The sequence below is a fragment of the Meles meles genome, chromosome 11 (genome assembly GCF_922984935.1).
Source record: "Meles meles chromosome 11, mMelMel3.1 paternal haplotype, whole genome shotgun sequence".
NCBI lineage: Eukaryota > Metazoa > Chordata > Mammalia > Carnivora > Mustelidae > Meles > Meles meles.
In genome coordinates, this window is record NC_060076.1 from 13,253,090 (window position 1) to 13,274,394 (window position 21,305).

The 21,305-nt window shown below is 39.7% G+C and overlaps 1 pseudogene; it reads left to right on the forward strand.

Moving 5' to 3' along the window:
- The first annotated feature begins 6,660 nt into the window (after positions 1–6,660).
- Positions 6,661–21,079, forward strand: LOC123952542 (annotated as a pseudogene).
- The last annotated feature ends 226 nt before the right edge of the window (positions 21,080–21,305 follow it).

Genomic DNA, 21,305 nt, shown 5'->3' on the forward strand with positions numbered 1-21,305 from the left:
TGATCTCCATCTGTCAGATAAATGGATAAAATCTTAAAAAAAAAAAAAAAAAAGAAGGAAACGATGGTTATCCGCTCAAGAGGTATTTCCTTGAGTCTCTGCTATAAGTATCCCATCAGGGCTAGGTGCAGTCTATCCATCATTTCATTCTACTGTGGATTCTCTGAACTACGTAAGATAGGATTGGTCATGTGTCAGGGCAACAGACCTGCAAGCTGAACCAGGTGGAGAGCTTTCTCTTGTTCAGGATCCCACTGAAGCTTTTATAATATCAGGCAAATGGGATCAACGTGTATGGGGCACTGCCTCCAAAATCCAAAGTAGCCCATAGGACTTCTACCTCTCTCTTAGTTGTAGGAGGTATACAGCCCTGGTTCTCAAACTTGGCTGCACCCTAGAACTACCTGGAGAGCTAATATTGATGCCTGGTTCTGACCCCACAGATTCTGATTGAACTGGATGGGCATTAGGACTTCTAAAAGCTTCCCAGGTAGAGAGGGTTCCAGGAACATTGTGGAATTGGGAGCACCAGGCATCTGTCTCCCTGCCTAGACAATGATTGCACTTGCAGAATCTAACTATTTTGGAACTCCAGAGTCTATCAAAGGTGAGCAACTTCCAAGGGAGGGCTTGGATAGTACATTAAGGTTAACTTTGGTCAATTTCAGCTCTTAGAACGGAAGCAGCCACCCATTCTCCATTCCAGCCATGCGGCGGGCAGTTGTGCACATGTTCCTGGCATCTTGGGTGGACCCAGAAAGGGCAAAAGGGACCCAGTCCTCCGCATATCAGGGATCTGTGCTCCAATCACTAACTGTAGCTTAAGATCACAGAGATGAGTCAGAGGCAGGCGCTGTAGATGTTGCTCTTCCCAAGTTGTTGCAAGACCCTCCCCCTTCAGCTGAAGAGACCGCCCAGGGATTTAAAGGACCAGCACTCTTTTTCTCTCTTCATTTTTCTCTTTTCCTCTTTTGGGAGCCAGAGTGGAAGATTCCATAATGACTACATAAACGGGAAAATTAGTAAGTGATCATGCATGCCCAAGGATAGGCTCAGAAAAGACCTCAGAAGGCCTTAAATTTACACCTTATCCTGATTCTTGGCACAGAGACAGCCTACGACAATCAAAAAAGCAAAAACAGTAAATGAAAACAACAACAAAAAACAGTTAACCCTGGAGAAAAAAGATAATTTACTTCCAGAGTTATCACAGTATCAGATTTAAATGTCCAGTTTTCAACAACAACAAAAAATGGCAAGGCATACAAAGAAACAGAAAAGTATGGCTCATGCAAAGGAAAAATAAATAAACAGAAACTGTTCCTGAAAAAGTCCTGATGGCAGATGTGCTAGACAAAGGCAACTGTCAACAGTGCTCAAAGAACCAAAAGAAGACATGGGTAAAGTCAAGAAAATGACGTACGAACAAAGTGGAAATAACAATCAAAGAGAAAAACCAAAAAGAAAACCAAAAAGAGATTCTGGAGCTGCAAGCTACAATAACTGAAATGAAAAATTCATTAGAGGGAGTCAAAGGCAGATTTGAGCACGTGAAAGGAAGAGTCAGCGACCTGGAAGATATACGACAATAAATATCATGGAGTTTGAGGAACAGAAAGTAAAAAGACTGAAGAAAAGTGAACAGAGTTGGAGACGTGGGACACCACCAAGCAGAGCACATACATATTGGGGGCATCACAGAAGGGGAAGAGAAGGAGAATATATGAAGAAATAATGCTGAAGACATCCCAAGCTTGATGAGAGAGATGAATGTAAGCATCCAAGAAGTTCAACCAGCTCCAGGTAAGAGGAACTGAAGATGCACACTGAGACACACTGTTATCAAACTTTTGAAAAATAAAGACAAAGAGAATCCTGAGGACAGCAAGAGAGAGAAATGACTCATTACATATGAGGGATCCTCCATAAGATACTGGCAGATTTCTTGTCAGAAACTTTGGAGGTCAGAAGGGAGTCTTCCAGAGTGAAATGAAAGGACACTAGATAGTAACTCAGAGCAGCATGGAAAAATAAAAGTAAATTCATGGGGGCACCTGGGTGGCTCAGTGGGTTAAAGCCTCTGCCTTCAACTCAGGTCATGATCCCAGGGTCCTGAGATCAAGCCCCACATCTTGCGCTCTGCTCGGTAGGGAACCTGCTTCCCCCCCGCTCTCTCTGCCTGCCTCTCTGCCTACTTGTGATCTCTCTCTGTCAAATAAATAAATAAAATCTTAAAAAAAAAAAAGTAAATACATGGGCAATTACAAAAACTAGTATTGTAACAATGGTTTGTAACTCTAGCTTTTGTTTCCTATGTTACTTAAGAGACTAATACACTTTTTAAGTTACTAGTCTAAAAGCTAGTATTATAACTTCAGTTTGTAACTTCAAATTTTGTTTACTACATATTTAAAGAGGCTAATGCATTTAAAAGAATTGCTAGTTCATGGTTTTTGGGCATAGCAGGTGTAAAGATGCAATTTCGTGACATCAACCACCACAAAGGATGGAGACAGAGGTGTAAAGGAACATAGTTTTGGTATGTTATTGAAGTTAAGATGGTATCAATTCTAATTTAAGTGTTATAATTTCAGTATGTTCACTGAATATTCACCCATGATAACCACAAAGAAAGGAGCTATAGAATATACACAAAAGGAAATGCAAAAAGAATTTAAGTATTTCACTACAAAAAATAAACTAAACATAAAAGAAGACAGTAATGCAGAAAATGAAGAGCGACAACCAAAAAAGGCCCTAAGGCATATAGAAAACAAAAAGCAAAATGAAAGGAGTCTCTCCTTACAGTAATTACATAAAGGTTAGACCTTTATTCTTATGGCTAGAATGTCCAAGGTCATGGAAAACACCTACCTAAGTGACTAAATAAATATTTCTTTCTATTCCTTTTTAAAAAAAATTCTTGTGTTGTTTCCCTGTTTACTGTAACCTTACCTTCTTAATAGTAAGCCATCTCCAATACTTCCTGAGGGTAGATGGGCTTTAAAACAGACTTTCAATATTATTATGCCTGTTCATGCCTCACCATCTTATTTGTCCAACCACAGGACACTGCACCCCTGGGCTTCCCACTCTTTCCCCTCCTCCGGAATGCCCCCAACTTGGGGACACTGTCATAATGACAGAGTGTGGAAACTTCAGCATGTGGGTGGCTAAGGTGGCTTCTGATTGCAGTTTGAATGTAAATGGATTTTCATTTCCTCTCTTTTTCACGTAAGATGATTAACACTGATCTATCTTTCACTGACATTTTCTTCTATAGTATACAGTCTGTTTATAAGCCCATCCGTTAACATCCTTACTTCAAATACAGTACTTTCAAAATTCTAGAATGTCCATTTTTAAACAGCTTTCCTCTGTTCATTTGTTTTGACCAAGTTTTCCATTAAATCATCAGCCATTTTTGTAATAGTTGCTTTAAAGTCCTTGTCTACCACTTTCAGCATCTGATTTATATTGAGGTTTCGTTCTCTTCACTATGGGTCACATATTCCTGTTTCTTTGCATGTCTAGGAACTTTTCCAAAATGTATACCTGACATTACAGATAACATGTAGAGACTATGGACGCTGTTAGTTTCTTCTAAAGAGTGTTTTTGTCTGGACAGATGGTTAACTGGGCTGGACTCAAATTCCAAATTCCATTTATCCTGCAGGGGGCATTGGTGGAAATTGCTCAATTTCAGATGTTGCTATTTCCTAGTTTCCCTAGTTTTTCCTATGCGTGGACAGTTTAGTTGTCATCCAGGGGTTAAGTCAGAGTTTCTGTGCAGATTTTGGGGCACTCCATTCTGTGTTTTCCTTTCTGGGATTTTCTATATTACTTTTCAACCTCCTTTACATCTACCAATTTCATCCTCTGACCCCTCAAGTCTTTCTCTGTGAGTTCTAGCCACACAACTCCGTGTGAATTGGGAGATAACCTCAGATGAAATGTTGTATAAATGTAGATTTTACCCAATATACTTCCCTTCTTTCAAGGATGGTTTGGTCCCATCTCTTTTGTCTTCAAATTGTTTTATTTAACTTTTATTTTATTTTCCCTTCCAGGACTTATGATTGTTATCTATGGGAGCATTAGTCTGGTATGATCTACTTTCCTGTGACTCAAAACATTCTAATTCTGTATTAATTTAATTTCATTATCCTCCTTCACCACCCCCCATTTTTTCTTCTAGGAAGAATGGAGATCAACAGAAAACGTCTAACATTAATATAGATTTTATTTCCCATATGGATCATGTATGGTGTGTATTATTTGTCACTGTAAACCACTGGTGATCAGTTATTGCTTATTTGTACATCTCTTAATGTTGTCTTTTGATGAGCAAAAGTTTTCTAATTATAATAAAGTATAATTTATCATTTTTTAGTTGTTGTTTTCTGTCACCTTCTAAGGGACCTTTATCTATCCCCAGGCTAGAACGATATCTTCCTACGTATTTCTCTAAAAGTTTGTGGCATTAGCTTTTATGCTTACATCTATAATTCATTTTGAATTAACTTTTGGTATGTGTCAGATACACACAACAACATAAGTAAGTTGCTAAATCTTGAGTGAAAAAAAAAAAGAATAAATACATGCCATACAATTCTACTTATATGAAGTTCTACAGCCAGAACAACTCCACTATGGTAATGGAAATCAGAACACTGGTTTCCAGGATGGGCGAGGGTAGTGACTCAAAGGGGCACAAGAAAAAAGATACTGGGGTCATGGAGGTGCCCTGTATCTTAATTAAAGTGGTTTTACACAGACATGTACATGTGTACAAAACCCAATGAGCTATACAGTTAAATTGCTTGTGTTTTACTTCATATAAATTGTACTTCAATTAAAAATGTATCATAGGGGCACCTGGGTGGCTCAGTGGGTTAAGCCTCTGCCTTCAGCTCAGGTCATGATCTCAGGGTCCTGGGATCGAGCCCTGCATCAGGCTCTCTGCTCAGCAGGGAGCCTGCTTCCCCCTCTCTCTCTGCCTGCCTCTCTGCCCACTTGTGATCTCTGTCTGTCAAATAAATAAATAAATTCTTTTAAAAAATGTATTATAAAACAAAACCAAAGTAAGGAAAAGAACTTCAATGATTCTACCTTTTTTTCTAAATGAGACAAAATCTACTCCCTTGGTAATGACCAAGAGAAGCTACTGGCATACGAATTACTATGATTGCAAGTATCCAATTCTTCCATCATCAAAAGAGAATCTGATGACATCATCATTCCGAGAAGACTGAAATCATCAACAGGCAAACTGGGGAGTGCCATAGAACCAATACCGGGTTATCTGATTTCATGATTTTTCAAAGGTCTTAGAATGTCCTGCTTGAAAACTGTCTGCCCACGTGAGGTTTTCCACATGTCTTCCCAAATCACCATACCCTAAATGTTAAGTCTCTAAGGAAGAAACCATATAAAAGTCCTATGTGATCTTAGGAAAACAAAAGGTAAGAGTTTGTCCTTAATTTCACTCAGACTGAGCCACCTTCATTTTGTTTCTGCACACAATTTCATAAGTGCATACACTGAATATTACAAAGGAGCTTCATAAACTTCCTGGCTAAAATTCCTAGGTTAATGAACAAATAATATAAAAATTATAGGTAAGCCTTTAGCCCATTCTTGGACTCAATTTTATATTCAATTAGTTTTAAGAAAGAGCATCTATTTTATGTCGTTATTGGTCCTATCACCTGTCTTGAAATGACCAATTTCATAACATTAATTCATTAAAAATAAGTTCCTTCTACATGGAGAAGCAACATGGGGGGTTAGGAGGATAGGAGAAGAATAAATGAAACAAGATGGGATTGGGAGGGAGACAAACCATAAATGACTCTTAATCTCACAAAACAAACTGGGGGTTGCTGGGGGGAGGTGGGGTTGGGAGAGGGGGAGGGGGTTATGGACATTGGGGGGGGGTATGTGCTATCGTGAGTGCTGTGAAGTGTGTAAACCTGGCGATTCACAGACCTGTACCCCTGGGGATAAAAATACATTATATGTTTATAAAAAAAAAAAAACTGGAAGGGGAGGCGAACCATAAGAGACTATGGACTCTGAAAAACAACCTGAGGGTTTTGAAGGGTCAGGGGTGGGAGGTTGGGGGAACAGGTGGTGGGTAATAGGGAGGGCACGTTTTGCATGGAGCACTGGGTGTTGTGCAAAAACAATGAATTTGTTACGTTGAAAATAAATAAATAAATAAATAAGTTCCTTCATAACTATGTTCCTCTTAGAGTCCAAGTAAGTATTTTCACAATTATCTCTTTTCTCTGACATCCCACCTGTGCGGTAGGCTGGGAAGTGGCATTTGTATTTTATTTTCTGTAGGAAAAGCCCTGTGCACTCTAGAAAGGACAAGTGAAGATTATCAAATCTCTTGTGTCAAGGTCAGCTTAGACCAGCTAACGTCCCAAGACTTTGGGCAGCTAGCTCCCACAAAAAGTATCTCTCCACAGACTCAACTCTATTCTCATATTGACAGACATCCAAGGACTGGATGTGCCTCAAATCTTAGCCATTATCTATGAAATCAGCTGGTTTAAGTCATGGAGAATCACAATTCAACACATCTCATTCTGTATACATTGTTCTGTATTTAACCTACTTCTATCTGTTTCTTTTTCCTCTCAGGAAAGGATGAAGTATGGAAGAAAAATAATTCCGTTGTTATTACTTTTATTGTTTCTATGGGCTTTGCACAGATGGTATCATTTCAGGTAATTTTTTAAAAAGTAATGAATATTTTGGGCACCTGGGTGGCTCAGTTGTTAAACATCTGCCTTCAGCTCGGGTCATGATCCCAGGACCCTGGGATCAAGCTCCGCATCGGGCTCCCTCCTTGGCGGGAGGCCTGCTTCTCTCTCTCCCACTCCCACTGCTTGTGTTCCCTCTCTCACTGTGTTTCTCTCTCTCAAATAAATAAATAAAATCTTTAAAAATAAATAAATAAAAATTAATGAATATTTTATTCTGGGGTTTGGCAAGGATCTAGTTTGTCAGAAAGATGATAGGCTAACCCCCTGAATAAATCAGCATCCAAATGTATCAATCCAATATACCCCAAAATATCCAAATGGCATTCAAATATATCAGCATAAACACATCCTTCAGCATAAAAATCCTTTGCTTCTAATGTGATCAAAGCTAATGTAATTTTTGTAGGCTCATACATGTGAGGAGAAGCAATGTTAAGCTACCAAGATAGTGACCATGTAATTATGGCAGTTGGCAAATGTTAGAGAAACTGTCATTTTTAAATAGGTGGCACCTTTAAGAAACATCCCTAATATTGGTGACTTTGGGCACTATGTATGGTATCTGCCCTCCACATATTTACAGAAGTAGAAAGATTCATGGGTAATTAGCAAATTCCATTATTTCAATGACATTAAGTTAGCTCTTCTTTCATTTCTAGCTCAAAGAATTGGGTTTCCTTCCTTTAAGATACAGCATATGAAGTCCTTAACTGCAGTCACTACTGTTTCTCTACAACCAATAATGTACTTGGCACATAACATGTGTCTTATTCCATTTGAGCTGCTATAACGGAATACCACACCCTGGGTGGCTTATCAGCAATAGACATTTATTTCTCACAGTTCTGGAAGCTGAGAGGTCCAAGATCAAGGCGCTGGAGGACTTGGTGTCCTGGTCCATAGACAGCCGCCTTCTCCCTGTGTCTTCACATGGCAGAAGGGACAAGGGAGTCTTCTGGTATCACTTTTGCAAGGCTACTCATCCCATTCATGGGGGCTCTAACCTCATCACCTAATCATGTCCCAAAGGTCCCACCTCCTAATGCCATCATACTGGGTGTTAGGATTTCGACATACAGATTTGAGGAGACAAAAATATTCTGTCCATAATATTATGTGTTCATTGAATATTTGGCAATATGAGGTAACAAAATGCATGGATTGATGGAGTATAACTAGTCATCTTAAATGTGGACACCCGGGGTGCTGAGTGGCTCAGTCTGTTAAGCATCTGCCTTTGAGTTCAAGTCATGATCTCAAGGTCCTCCAATCAAGCCCCACACTGGGCTCTCTGCTGAGCTTCTTCCTCTCACTCTCCGTCTGTTCTCTCTCTCAAATAAATAAATAAAATCTTTAAAAAAATTAAATGTGGAAACCCTTTATATAAGTTTATTTTTTTTTAAGATTTTATTTATTTATTTGACAGAGAGAGAGATCACAAGTAGGCAGAGAGGCAGGCAGAGAGAGAGGAGGAAGCAGGCTCCCCGCGGAGCAGAGAGCCCGATGCGGGGCTCGATCCCAGGACCCTGAGATCATGACCTGAGCCGAAGGCAGCGGCTTAATCCACTGAGCCACCCAGGCGCCCCTATAAGTTTAAAAGTAATGTAATGCTTTTTGTTTATCCTAAGCACAAAGAAACTACCGCAGATATACCAGTGCTGGTAAGTCTTATTTACAAATGCTCTACGACCTCTTTGAGAACAAAACCTGTCAGAGGACAGTGGGGTACCTGCAAGTCCTTGGCTCCTGCAGGCAGGGTAAACCAAAATAACTTTGCAAACATATGCTGGAGATGCTCATGTAAGGTCAGAGGACTAAGAGTACTAGGAGTGAGAACTGGTTAGGGGAAACATGTGATGGGAGCCAGAACCCAGCTTCCAGGAATTGTGGGTCTTTTAAAGCTCTGGGAAATCACATAGGAGTAAAGTTTTGGTTAGAAAACTTGGGAGATTGTTATTAACCATAGGCCACCTACAAAATCATACTATCAGAACATGAGCAGAGAGGAAAACTTCCCTAAAAATTGCACAAGACGCCAAATCATAGTATGTTCTTCAGTTTCTCCCTAGAGTCATGGGAACCCACATAGTGAAGTAAAAGAAACTTTCTTTCTGATGCTTGTTGTGTCTAAGAGCTTTATGTCTCTGGTGGTTCTATGGTGCACAACGCTCTCACCAGGATGGTGACTCCATATCTGGGTGAGCTGCTCTGTGCATGAAAATAATACAGTAAGATGGTTTTCATGGGCAGAGTGTTTCCCCTCTATAGAGCCATGGCTAATAGGGGGCAGTAACTCTCAACTACCTGAAAACAAGAGGAAAACCCCTAGACAAAGGTGGGAACATGCAGAAGAGGCTGGGAGAAAGAATGATTTAACACGTTTTCTGGTGAAATGTACACAATGCAACACAATCTAATAATCACTCCATCATTAATATCAGCTCTCCTTAGCATCAGACCTCACACATATGGCCTTAACACACTAATGCTTGGTATCCAAAGGCTTTGCTGTCAATGAGGCAGGTGCCTGTGTAGAAGGCCTTGTCTCAGTAACACCCTGGACACTGGTATTCACTCATGACACACAACTCAGCTCCACAGCTGCCCAATCCCCTCCTGAACTCAGTCCAGGATCAACTCTCCAAGACAGGCTAGCCAGGGTGCCATTAGAGTGTATGGGAAGGAGGAAGTAAGGACTCAGGCCCAAATGTTTGTCTTTCCACCTGCTGAGCATCTGGACAAGATAATAAAAACTCTTTGTGTCTCAGTTTCCTTATCTAGTAAAATGAGGATAATAAAAATGACAATACCTATCTCATAGGGGTGGATTAAATTAAATAATACTTAGGAAAGTGTTCCATAAGAATTAGGTATTGATGAAGGAAATCCAACTTTATCTAGCAATACATCTCTTAGGTAGGGATATTTAACACAATACCTAAAGGCTATGTAGGAATTAGCTGGTTTAAGTTGTGGCACGTTTAAGGAAATTTAAAGGGGCAAGTGAGTATGGAAAGTTATCATTGTGGGGCTGGGTAGGAGATGTGGCTGGAACACTGTGAAGGGTCAGATCACTCAAAATGTCATGGCCATTTAAGGAATGTAGAGGTGATCCTTAAGACACTGGGAAGCCAATGAACCCTATTAAATAGAACAGTGGAGCTTCAGAAACATGACAGCGGAAGTACAGTGGACATAGGAGAATGGGTTGAAAAAGGCCAGTGCAAGGACAGGTAAGAGAAGGAATCACAGTGTTAATTACAGGGGATGGGAATATGGGGGTTCATTATATTCTTCTCTTTCAGTTTGTGGACCTTTGACATTTTTCATACTACAAAGTCTTGTTGAAAATGTACAAACAGTGAGACCAATTAGAAGGCTACTACCATAGCCCCAACAGATGATGGTGATCTCAAGTCACGTGGTGGCAGAGGATGAAGATAGGGGATGGATTTGAGAGATGTTTTGGAGGTACAGCCATTAGGGGTTAATGATGGATTTGAGGTCAGGATTTAGGGAGTGCTCTGAGTGTAGAACATTGCTCATAACTTCTGCTTTGTCAATCTAAGTGATAAGGCAACATATGAAAGGGACCTACTTTGGGAAGACAGGATGATTTTCACATTAAACATCATCTAGTGGCGTCAGTGCAAACTCAAGTAGAAGACTCCAGAACACAATTTGATGTCTGGGTCTTCAGTTCCTGGGAGAGGTCAAGATGCACAAACAAATCTGAAGCCACAAGAAAATGCCTGCACACATGTCAACTGATCAGATAGAAAGCCGAGGAGAAACCCTTCAAACCAAGACTCCTGAGCATATAGGATATTTAAGGCCAGAAAGTAGGGTTATATTTTTATCGCAATAAAAGGCGGGGGGGGGGGGGAATCAGTGCTCAAGATAAATTCGGAGGCAAGGTGGCAGAAGACTGAGGGAGCTTTTATGTGAGGATGGGGATTTCTCTATCAATGAGAAGAAGGAGAATGAGCATTGTGGAAACACAGGTTTCTGGGCAGCCCCGCGACTTAAGTCAAGATAAGAAATCATGATTTTCCCTGCCACTCCCATCAAAGTTGATCATTGCTTTTTGTACTGCTGCACGCTTATCTTGCACTTTGTCGGATTATAACATAGCTCATGATTTGGAAGACACTCAGTTACCACAAACTCAAATAGATACATTGTGATTCTTTGCATTATTCCTCCTGATAGGTCTGTGGATACTCAGTCAAAAGAATTAAAGCTATCAGACTGGTTTTCTCCCAGGTAAGAATTCCAAATCAAACACATGTGAGGTTGACCCATAGATCGTTCAGAAGTTAACAGACGGCAACAATACTACAAATGGCATTCCAACTGTTAGATGGCAGATGGATCTTTGATTACGTTTTAAAAAAATAAGCAGTGACCAAGAAGCATTGGGGATGGACGTTAGGGCCCCCAGTCTCCATAAATGAGAATGTAGAATGACAGAAACCCAAAGGCCTTAAAACTGTGTCAGGTCTAAGTGTGAAGAGTGTATCTAAGATCTTTTGGTTGATTTTCCTCATTTCACCAAGGAAGGAACCAAAGCCCGAATCAGATAGGTGGGCCATCGGCACACTTCTCACTTTAACACGGCAGCTTCCCTCTGGCCTCTCTGACTTCCTCTTCTTACTACACCCTCCTGTTTGTCTCCCTGGTGCTGCAGCATCTCCAGACTTATCCTCATTAAAACTTTGCAAGGAGATGTCCAGTTAAGATCATGATTGGATAATGGTCTGTGACTCTCCTCCCGTGATACCTTAACTTTTTTCAAATCTAATCAGGATACAGAAAGCACCAGAATTATTTTAACTGGGAATTTAATACGAAGAATTGTTAATGAGTACAAAGTTGTTAACTAGGTAACTTGAGCTTAAACTCTGATGCACTCCACTGATCCTGGTATCTCTCAGCTCTTGATAGGCCTCTTGGGACAGGGAATCAGCCTTCTAGGGAAGGGCACCGTGAGGCTAGGTTTTTAAGTGTTGGAAAACCTGAAATCTGGATTCAACTGCTGGTCTGGGAAGGAACTGCTGATATGGGGGTGTGGGATTTGAGGGAACGGGAGGTAGGCAAGGAGCTCACTGGAAACAGGAAAGAGCAAATTCCTTCTTCCTCTAGGCCTGTAATTTTTCTCCAGTGACCTCTGTTAGCAGAGCCGCCCAGAGTGCCCGCTGGCAAAGCAGAAATGCGGTTTGCAGAGTCCCAGCTCAGGACAATAAAGCCAAGTATAGTGTGGTGGGTTCAGTTATGAGAGATGCTAGCTTAGTAACTGGCGCAGGATCCCACTAACGAGACAAGTAAGGCATATCCTTGTACTCAGGATGATGATTCAACCCAACAATTGAACAAAGGAGAAAACCATATATTCATTTACACAGATTCCAAATAACCTGCTGATAAAATTTAACTCCCTCTGCTTTTTTTTTTTTCCCCAATCAGGGTCTCCTTGCTCAGCGGGGAGCCTGCTTCTCCCTCTATCTGCCTCTCCTTCTGCCTGCTGCTCCCCCTGCTTGGGTGTTCTCTCTCTGTTGACAAATAAATAAAATCTTAAAAAAAAAGATTTGTCAATTTTGTTGATCTTTTCAAAGAACTAACTTTTGGCTTCATTAATTCTATCATTTTTTCTCTTCTTCTAGGTCAGTTGTCTCTGCTTCAGTCTTTATTATTTCTTCCTTCTGCTTGTTTTGGGTTTAGTTTGCTGTTTTTTTCTAGTTCCTTAAGGTGGAAGGTTAGGTTATGATAGGATATCTTTCTTCTTTTTTAATATAGATGTTTACAGCTATACATTTCCTTCTGAGTATTGCTTTTCACTGCATCCTGTAAGTTTTGGTACGTCATATTTTCATTTTTATTCATCTCATTGTATTTTTTAATTCCTTTTTGTGGTTTTTTTTTTTCCTTTGGCCCATTGGTTGTTTGAGAGTGTGTTGTTCAATTTCCACATACTTGTGAACTTTCCAAATTTTCTTGTTATTGATTTCATTCCATTGTCAATGAAAAAGATAGTTTGCATGTTTCCAGCCATCTTAAATTTATCGAGATTTGCTTTATGGCTTACCATATAATCATCCTGAAAACGTTCCATGTGTATTTGAGAAGAATATGTATTCTGTTGTTGGTTAAAATGTTCTATGTGTATCTGATTCTTTCTTCTGCCTGTTCAAATCTGCTGCTGAAATCTTATGACAAGTTTGGTTTTTGATTTTTTTTTCTTTTTTTTTTTTTTTTTAACTATTATACTTCTCAGCTCCAGAATTTCTATTTGGCTCCCTTTATCATTTCTATCTCTTTATTCACATTCTCTATTTGTTAAGCTGTTGCTTTCCTGGTTTCCTTTAGTTCTTTGTCCATAGTTTTCTTTGGTTCTTTCAGCACATTTAAAATAGTTGGTTTAAAGTCTGGTTCTAGTAAGTCCAATGTCTGCAATTCCCTAGTTTTTGTCAATTCCCCAGTTTTTGTCAATTTCCCCCCTATGAATGGACCATACATTCTTGTTTCTTTGCATGCCTCATAATTTTTAGTTGAAAACTAAGCACTTTGTATATTATAATGTGATCACTTTGGAAGACAGATTCTCTTACCTCCTAGAGCTGTTCTTGCTTACTGTGAACTGTAGTTGTTTGTCTTTTTAGTGACTTTTCCAAACTATTTTTAGACTGTATTCTTTATCTTGTTTGGTCTGGGAGGTCTCTGTTCCTTTGGTTTGTGGTCAGCTAGTGGTTTGACAGAGATATTCTTAAATGACTAGAGCCAGAGTGGTGGTGATGGTGGTGGTTGGAGGGCTCTTAGAAAAGAAGGAGAAGATGAAGAGAAGGAGGAAAAGGAGAAGGAGGAAGAAGAAGAAAAGAAAAGAACAGAGAAAAGAAAAGAAGAAGAAGAAGGAAGAAATGAACCCTCTTACACAGTCCTTGAGCATTGGTTCTGTGTTTTGGTCCTCCTTCAACACGGCTCATCTATTTACAACTCTACCTTAGCCTTACCTCCCGTTTTCACTGAGTCTAAATATCATCCAGAGGTGAAAGCTTAGGATCTTCAGAGATCTTTTCTGAGCATGTGACCTGCTCTGAACATGTGCATGGATTTCCTAATTCCTTATTATACATAGGATCTTGTCAAAGGCTTTACTTTTCAAAGAACTCTCTTCCAAACGTTTCTTCCCAGGCTTTCAGCACATCTAGTGTTTATTCCAACTGTAATTTCTTGCCTCAGGTGTCAGGGGCTTGTTCCTTTTTAAAACATTTTCAAGGATTGCCCTCCACTTACCCATTTTTCCATTTTGAGAAAGTTCTGAGTTAAGCAAAACAAAGGAAAGCACTAGAAGTCCAGTCCCTTGAGGAACCCTCGGGTCAAAATGGACAAACACAATTTCTTTGGAATTAGATCCATTCTTCTTCCCCAGAAGCAGTACTCCACTGAGGACATGGTTTGCTGTTTTCAGTACCACTGCCATACTGGTAGAGAGTGGTATAAGGCTAAATTAAAATCCCACAAAGCTCTCCTTCTCCGATTGTGTTGTCATTCTTTTCTTGATTTAACTTTTGCTTGATTGCTCTAAAACTCTACCTTCCAGAGTTTTCACAAAATTGTTTCTGATAGTATGCAGTAATAGTAGCCTGGCAGCATCTTAGAATATGAAACTGGAAAGGTCATTTTTCAAAATATGGTCTCTGAAAATAATTAATGTCGAAAAGCCTAACACCAGGGGATTTTGTCCAAATATAGGAGATATTCTTACTTTAGACTTTGGGTGACATTTTATCTGTGTCCTCAAGGATCTTGGAATCACAGTATAACTAATCTGTAATGTACCTTTGTAATGATCTTGTCATTTCTGAGAAGCTGTTTCTCTAGTTTATCATAACAATCAAGACTTTGGATTAGGAGTAAGGAAATGCTGCAACCAGACACAGGCTTTATACTTTAGTAACACCTACTGAAGTTTTATTAAAAGGTATCTTGTTAAAAAAAAAAAAAAGGTATCTTGTTCATAATTCTTTTTTTTTTTTTTTCTCTTTTTATTTGACAGAGAGAGATCACAAGTAGACAGAGAGGCGGGCAGAGAGAGAGAGGGAAGCAGGCTCGCTGCTGAGCAGAGAGCCTGATGCGGGACTCGATCCCAGGACCCTGAGATCATGACCTGAGCCAAAGGCAGCAGCTTAACCCACTGAGCCACCCAGGCGCCCCTTGTTCATAATTCTTATGTCTTTCTTACAGTGAATCCATGAACCTGACTACCACCAACTGGTCAGCTCCAGTTGTGTGGGACGGCACTTTTTCATAAAGAAATATTGGAAAAGTATTATGAAAAACATAAAATTATTGTGGGATTGACTGTATTTGCTGTAGGAAGGTAGGTAATGCCAAATGTCCTTTACATTCAAGCTTTTTATTGTAGAGAATGGTAGATAATCAATAATCCCACCTCAAGAATCTAAGAAAAGTGGGACAAAATAAAGACAAAGTAAACAGAATTAAGGAAATAATAAAAATGAGAACAGAAATCCATGAAACTGAAAACAGAAAAGCCATAGAGAAAAATCAAAGAATCAAAAAGCTTTTTCCTTGAAAAAAAAAAAAATCAGTGAAGTTCACAATCATTCAGGAAGTCTGGCAAAGAAAAAAATCTGAAACAAATTACCAATATTAGGAAAGAAACAGGGTATATCACCTCATACCTTGCAGACATCAAAAGAATAATCAGAGAATACTATACGCTACACACATACATTTGAAAACTTAGGTGAAATAGGAGCTTGAAAACACTATCACGACCCACCTGACATGAAACCAACTGTTTCAATAGCCCTATATCTGCTGAGGAAATAAAATTCATAATTTTAAAAACTCCTAAAGTCTCCAGGCCCAGACGTTTTCACTGGAAAATTCTACCAAATATTTAAAGAATTAACATCAGTTCTACATAATCTTCAAAAAATCGAAGAAAAAGGAACACTTCCCAATTCATTTTATGAAGCAAGTGCTGCCCTCATATCAAAATCATACCCAAAAAGTTACAAAAAAGTATTAAGTTGAACAACTTACATATTACCCATTAAAATTATAAATTTTTATAAAGAAGTTCTCAAACTCAATACCCAAAAAACAAATAATCCAGTCAAGAAATGGGCAGAAGACAGGAACAAACACTTCTCCAATGAAGACATACAAATGGCTAAGAGACACATGAAAAAATGTTCTGCATCACTAGCTGTCAGGGAAATACAAATCAAAACCCCAATGAGATACCACTTTACACCAGTTAGAATGGCAAAAATTAACAAGATAGGAAACAAATGTTGGTGAGTATGTGGAGAAAAGGGAACCCTCTTACACTGTTGGTGGGAATACAAGTCGGTACAGCCACTCTGGAAAACAGTATGGAGATTCCTCAAGATGTTAAGAATAGAGCTCTACCCTATGATCCAGCAATTGCACTAGTGGGCTTTTACCCCAAAGATACAGATGTAGTGAAAAGAAGGGACACATGCACCCTAATGTTCATAGCAGCAGTGTTCATTTACAATAGCCAAACTGTGGAAGGTGCTGAGATGTCCTTCAACAGATGAATGGATAAAGAAGATGTGGTTCATACATACAACGGAATATTACTCAGCCATCAGAAAGGGTGAATATCTACCATTTACATCCACATTGGTGGAACTGGAGGGTATTATGCTAAGTGAAATAAGTTAAGCAGAGAAAGACAATTATCATATGGTTTCACTTATATGTGGAATATAAGGAATAGTGCAGAGGACCATGGGGAAAGGGAGGGAAAACTGAATGGGAAGAAATCAGAGAGGGAGACAAATCACAAGAAACTGAAGGTTACAGAAGGAGGGAGATGGGGGATGGGGAAACCGGGTGATGGGTATTAAGGAGGCACATGTTGTGATGAGCACCTGTGTTATATGCAACTTATGAGTCATTGAACACTACATCAAAACTAATGATGTTTATTTTGGCTAATTGAACATAATAATAAAATAAATAAAAATAAAATTTTGATTTTTATCAACTTTATAGTAACTCATTATTAAATATTGATAGTACTTTATTCTTTTTTAAAATAGACCTATTTTGTAAGTTTTTGGTTTTGTTTTTTTTAGTAATCTCTACACCCAATGTGAGGCTTGAGCTCACAACCCCAAGATCAAGAGCTGCATGCTCTTCTAAGCCAGCCAGGCACCCCTGATAGTAATTTATATTTAAAAAGAAAATAACACAGGGGTTCCTGGGTGGCTCAGTTGGTTAAGTACCTGCCTTTGGCTCAGGTCATGATCCTGAAATCTGGGATCAAGCCTCAGATCAGTCTCTCCCTGCTCAGTGAGGAGTCTGCTTCTCCCCCTCCCTCTGTTCCTCCCCCCAATTGTGCTCTCTCTCTTACTCACACTCTCTCTCTCAAATAAATAAATAAAATCTTAAAAAAAAAAGAAAGAAAGAAAACAGAAGGAAAGGAGGGAAGGAGGGAGGGAAGAATCCTTACAGAAGAAGCTCCTGTGTACCTCCTTCCCAGATCTATTCTGATCTGTCTCCATTGCTGCCCCAGGATCTGTAAGAGGGCACAATGAGTGGCCCCATGCCAGGGCAATGCTCCTACTTTCAGGACATAAATGGAGCTTCTGCTTCCTTCCCACCCTCTTTTGGTAGAACACACTGAGTCTTAAAGAGTCCTATGCAAATGAAGGGGCACTGAAACCAAAGTCTCATTAACTTTTTCATAAAAACCCTTTCGTGTGTGTTAAAGAACCACCGAGAATCTCAGTTATTAATGGCATCAAGTGCCTGTGAAAATAGGAGTATAGGTGGGACTGAAAACAGGATAGATTGAAAGTATCTATATTTGGGCTGCCTGAGTGGCTCAGTTGTTGGGCATCTGCCTTCAGCTCAGGTCATGATCCCAGAGTCCTGGGATCGAGTCCTGAATCAGGCTCCCTGCTCGGCAGGAGGCCTGCTTCTCCCTCTCCCACTCCCCCTGCTTGTTCCCTCTCTCGCTGTGTCTCTATCCATCAAATAAATAAATAAAATCTCAAAAAAAAAAAAAAAGAAAGTATCTATATGGAGCATTTAGACATGAATATTTGCAACAGGAATGAACAAATAAGCCAGTATAATAAAACATACACACACCATGCAGAAGTGAAAGACTGTGGCTATGGCTATGACATTGTGGGTCTGTAGGGAAAGGCTTCCACAAGGAGGCTGGAGAGAGGTGATGTCAGCACGAGAACACAATTGTACCTCTATGGCATGTATATATGGCAAGCGTATACAAACGTAATTCCCAGGTAGCTTGAAGACCTAAGGTTAAAGGGAAAACCATAGTGTATCTTAGTGAAATCAAGACAAGAAAGGAGTTCTTAATCAAGATACAGAAAATACTAATCATAAAGGAAAAGGTTGATAAATGTGACTGTATTAAAAATTAACTGTACCTAAGAAAACATCAGAAAGACCCAAACTGGAGAGAAACTGAGACTGCCTGGAGGAGCCTAAGGAGACATCATGATGAAATGCAATATGTATTCTGGATTGGAGCCTGGAAACTAGCAAGGCCATTTAGGGGGAAAACTGGTGAAATCAAAATAAAATCTGTGGTTTAGTTATAGTATTTAACCACTGATAATTTCCTAGTACACGGTTATAGACAACATTAACAGTAGGGGAAGGTGGGTAGAGCACATATGGGAACTCTCCATAATATGTTTGCACCTGTTTTATAAATCTAACACCATTCCAAAATAGAAAGTTTTTTAAAATTGAAAAAAAAAAGTTTGCCATTATAGTGAGAGTGCCTGACAATAAACTTTTTTTCTTGTAAATGCCCGCCATTAAGCTTTTGATCACTGAGACATCCATGTCAAAGATATCCAGCTCAGATAAACCTATTGCCAGTCTTGACGTGGTCACTAGCTAGACAACTAGGTAAAGAGCCAGGCCACCCCTCCCATGAAATTCCCCTTTGAAAGAGAGGCCTGATGTAAACTACAAAACTGACCACTTGAGTGACCCTGCGTTTTCCTTCCTGTGCTTTCATTCTTGCTATTAGGTTTTAAATTGTGAAACCCCAGGCACCCCACCCCCGACCCCAATAAAGGTGGAACCTCCAAGGTACCCCTTTCTCTCTCCCTACCTAGGACCTCGCTCTGTGACCCTGCACTTACCTTGTACCCTCCAGCGCTTGTGAGTAATAAATCTCATTTTTTCAAAGTTCTCTGGTAGTTGTGCCTGAGACGCATCTTGCAAGTGTAATAAGAACCACCAGGACTGGTCCAGCCAACATTGGCTCTGTAAGGGAAATGTCTGTGGGAGGTCTTGCCACAAGTAGCAGGGCTCAGGTGAGTCCCAGGCATTCCTGGCGAATAGGATTACTATCAAAGGCCGAGAACAACAAAAACAGCCCTATAGTATGTCATACACAAGAATTCATTCACCTGGACAACCAACTTAATGTGAAAGTTAAAGCAATAAAGCAACTAGAGGAAAACATAGGAGCATATTTTCACCACTTTGGGGAGGAAATGATTTCTGAAACGTAATACCAAAGCATGAACCATAAAAAATGTGGATAAATTGTATTTCTTTGCACTTGAATTGTTAGTTTCCAACTCAGTAGACTATTTTAAGTGATATTTTTCATAATTTATCTTGTTTTAATTATTTAGATATTTTAGATAATCCAAACTAGAAAGTTTTCTCCCAACTCCATCCGCTATGTTTCTTAAAACTTGGGTCAATATTCAGAACTTTTTTTAATGATTATATAAACATTATTTGAGGCTGAGGCGTGTATGATTGCCCGTCCTTTCTAAAATTTATCTTGGGCCATTTATTGTTCTGAGAATTTTCACTGTTTGGAGGGACCAGAAATGAGAAAGTTTTGTTTTCTAATCCCGCAAACTTAGCGCTATATTAAAGGCCATGAGGCAAAACAAGAGAGTCAGTGCAGATAGTGGTAGCTGACCAGGCTACCTGCGACCTTTCCTGCGTAATTGACTCCTCATAAAGCAAGCCACAGACATCACTCACTGCTCTTGCAATGCCCCAAGACCTTCTTGCCTACAACCTGAAAAGCAAATTCCCTCTTTTCTGATCACCCTGAAGGTTCTGGCTGTCATCTTGCCCTGGGCTCGATGCTGTTTCCTGACCTCACCAAGTTTCATTTCCCCCTCGTGAGGAAGTCCTCTTCTCTCCTATAATTCGCAGAACCCCGTCAGGGAGAGGAAAAGCAAATTATTTCACTTGCTTTTACACCGCTTAACTACAACTCAAGAAGTACTTCTTCTAATATTTGGTTTGCTTACTAGCATGTTTGGACAAACTACAGCCAGGATAACTTAAGTAGTATGTGTTTCACCAAAATGTAAGACAATGAACTCAGTCATTTCGTATTTGCTTCACAGATACATTGACCATTATTTGAAGAAAGTTATGTTCTCTGCAGATAAGTTTTTCATGGTTGGCCATAAAGTCATAATTTATGTCCTGATAGATGACTTCTCCATAATGCCTTGGATACAGCTGAGTCGCCTCCGTTCAATCAAAGTGTTTGAAATCAAGCGAGAGAAGCAATGGCAAGATATCAGTATGATGCGCATGAAGGCTATCAGTGAACACATTGAAGACCATACCCAATATGAAGTTGATTTTCTCTTCTGCATGGACGTGGATGAAGTCTTCATCAGGAAGTACGGATTGGAGACTCTGGGGGAGTCAGTAGCTCAGTTACACGCTTACTGGTACAAGGAAGACCCTACAGGAGTGCCATAGGAAAGAAGTAAGTTATCAGAAGCATATATACTTTTTTTTTTTTCCATTTTATTTTTTCAGCGTAACAGTATTCATTCTTTTTGCACAACACCCAGTGCTCCATGCAAAACGTGCCCTCCCCATTACCCACCACCTGTTCCCCCAACCTCCCACCCCTGACCCTTCAAAACCCTCAGGTTGTTTTTCAGAGTCCATAGTCTCTTATGCCTTTTGGTATGGGAGATTTTCAGTACCATGCTGCTGTATTTGCTGGCACACCCACTCAAGTTCTCAATATTGCCAGGGAGTGCTTAAAAGGAATCATGAGCGACAAGAAAAACAGCATTGAAGCAGTCTGGCATGATGAAAGTCACTTAAACAAGTATTTCTTTCTCCACAAACCCACTAAAGTCTTATCACCGGAATATTGCTGGGCTTTTTCTAAAACGGATGTTCCTTTTATTCACAACATCAAACTCTACTGGGCTAAAAAGGATTATAAAAATCTTAGGGTCACAGTGTAATTATATAGCACTTCCTTCAGGTTGCTGAAGTTAAGAGCATCATCATATCTTATTCCTGAGGAAATTAGCACTTGATAAATTTTAGCACTAAAAAAAAAATTCACTAACAAAAATGGCAAGGCCACCCACACAGTATACTCATACTTTTCCTCATATTGATCTTGGATTGTGTAAGAGTGGACATAGCAGTTGCAGAATGGACATACTGACATCAGAAGGAGATACA